Raw genomic sequence first — 2,913 nt, 5'->3', positions numbered from 1 at the left:
AGAAACAGTATATTTGTAACATAGTTTTGTAAAAAAAAAAAAAAATCAGTTTAAAATGATAAAAAAAAGTCATGATGGCGTTTTCCATTTGATCCATTTCAAACATCAAACCCTATTGAAAAAGTCGGTTTTACTGGTACATTACATTATCAAATCCTCATCACTCTTTGGTGATGACCCTCGCATTGTTTTTGCCCCAAAGGTATTGAAGTAGAGAACAATCTGAATTAACTGGGTTGAATTTTACATACATGCAAAGCAAATTTCTTGTATGAAAAACTATAGCTAAACATCTGTTAGCATGTTTGTGTTTGAGGTGTTTGTACTCACTGTGAAACCAATTATTATACAGGGCAGGTGTGTCCAAGTGACACATTAGCACTTTATTGCACTTGCATATGAAGAAGAAATACAGAAGTAGTGTGTTTAAAAATCCATACAGAAAACAAGGGGACTCTTGCAAATTGTCAGCTGTTGAACCTGCAGTATTTATAGTTCATGGTGTGCAGCCAATACTAACAGCTTCACCACAGCTGGAAATCATCTTCCTCAAAATTTAGCTTTCAGCTGAAATGAGACAGCATTGAATGTGCAGTTTACAGATGCCGATAGTGGCAGTCCATGCGGTCTTTCTGGTAGGATTATAAAAGCAACAGTTCAATCATCCACTCACCATGGCCCCTCATGGTTCTTCTTGATCAAGTAACTCATGGTTCCCCCCCAAAAAAAGTTCTGATTATCCCAATGCCCAGTTCCTACACATTTAATACCCCCTTCCCCCCTGAGGTGAGCAGAGGTCACAGCTGTGTTTTTCAGTGTGGCTCAAGTAGGATCAAATGGTGTCTAGCAAGTACAAATGCTCTTAGATTTTAACACATTAAAAGAATGTGGCTGTCCTCTTCTTTACCCATAATTCCCTCACCTTTAACCACCTTTATCAACTAAACATTTAACAGAATGGATATTGAAGCTCAAACAATATTTTCTATTTCCTTTTGGATCTGGTATTGTCTTTTAAAAGTCCTATGAGATATACTTATAAATGTATTAGGTGTGAAGATCGGAAACCAGATATTAGTGTAACTGTAAAGTTCAGCTGACAGTGACAAGTCGCTAAAAAATGTAACGCCTCAAACCTCACTGATCTGCTGATGGGTCAGTCACTGCAAACAAATTCTGTGCAGCCAAATATGACTCAGACCCACAGAAGTATATTTCACAATCTAGTGGAGATTCCTTAGACACCAAATTCAACAATTTGAATTTTGGGAAAATCTGTTTAAAATGATATATTCTGATGTATTTCCACCTGATGGAAAGGTGCTTTAGTGACTGATTTACCTGGCAAAGGAATGGCTTTTTATCTTGTGGTTATCTCCTCAGCTAATCAGCTGTCACTGGAGAACATATGATTTGCAAAACAAATCTAGAAAATAGTAATAAATAAAAATTCAAAATTAAAATTATACAATCATTTCAATTCAAACTTGATTTCAAATCCACACAAGGGTCCGTAGCAATTAAAAGAAAAACAAGGCTCACAAGATAAAACCACTACAATTCATCATCCAGTTTAAAAAAGCAGCTCAAATGTAGGCTAGTTCTCCAGTGTTTCCTGAGCCTGGATGAGTACTGAGTGCAGCTCTTCCTGGGGCAGGTTAAAGCCTCTGTGATGCTGTTCTCTGACTCATTCAGGCCACACATGAAATTGTACATCAGATTTCTTTGACGTGCCTCACATGTGGAGGATCATTGCTGCCGCACAGTCTAAAAGCGCCTTTACACAGATGACATACTCAGGCTTTTCACTGTTTAACACAACCTCCTTGACATCTGATATTATTTGGTATAATACTGTGTCTGTTCATGTCATTAATGATCTGTTAAGCTTTGAAGCAGCAGCTCATGTTGGAACATGCTTTTGACTGACTCCGACTGAACAAATGCATTTATTTTCTGTGCTTAGGTGTGTCTCATTTTCATTTCAGGATGTTGCTGCAGACTGCTCTCATCTAATCTTAAGTAGTTTCTTTTCTCTGAATACCTTATCTCCATGCTGGGTGTTGGTCCTGGGATAACCTTGACAAGGATAGTGGTGATGTGGTTTTTCTTTTTTCTTTCTCATCCTTGTTTGCCCACTCTCTGTGTGCCTGACAGCCTTGCAAAGAAAATGTGTCTCTGGTGTGTCCTTCTGTTTGAAGGGTTGTTGCACATATTTCTTACTGCAGATTCACAGGTTTTGATAGACCAAAGGGGTTTTGGTGAGTCCTGTACTAAAAATTGCCTCTTCCTGTAAACTTTGCAGCCCTAGTTTTCCCTAAGGAGATTACAGCAATAACTAGTCTTGGATAATTGTTCACTGACAATAATTCCTCAGTCAGTCAGTCTCTCTTAACTCCATCTGATACCAGCTATACACAAACCACCACCCCAATTTCTGAAATGTTGAGGGACTGATCACTTTGCAAGATAACCCACATTTAAACTCCTGATCATCACGCAATTGTTGATTTTTAACTTAATCTTGCCCCTTTTTAAAAAAATTAATTTCTACTGATACATGAGGTCAGTACAGAATTGAAAACTAGGTTCCAATAAATCATTCCTAATGTCTCACATTTTTGTTCCCAAGCTCCCTAAAAAAACATTTTCATACCATTTGAAACATAATACAATGCAGTTTTTGTATGTCCATTTCCTGATGTTCCAAGAAGTTTCCAATTATTTCAATGCAATATGGAAATTAATTCGCAGAAAATGAATCCATTTTGAATTCTGAAGCTTTATTTTAAATTACATGAAAAGACACCATCCATTCATCCATCCATTAGCTATGCCGCTTATCCTTTGAGGATCGCGGAGCCAATCCCAGCTTCCGCTGGGTGAGAATTAAAAGACAACACAGAAAAACTG

Source organism: Toxotes jaculatrix, chromosome 5, assembly GCF_017976425.1.
Source record: "Toxotes jaculatrix isolate fToxJac2 chromosome 5, fToxJac2.pri, whole genome shotgun sequence".
In the NCBI taxonomy this organism is placed as follows: Eukaryota; Metazoa; Chordata; class Actinopteri; family Toxotidae; genus Toxotes; species Toxotes jaculatrix.
Note: the sequence above shows the minus strand (reverse complement) of the source record.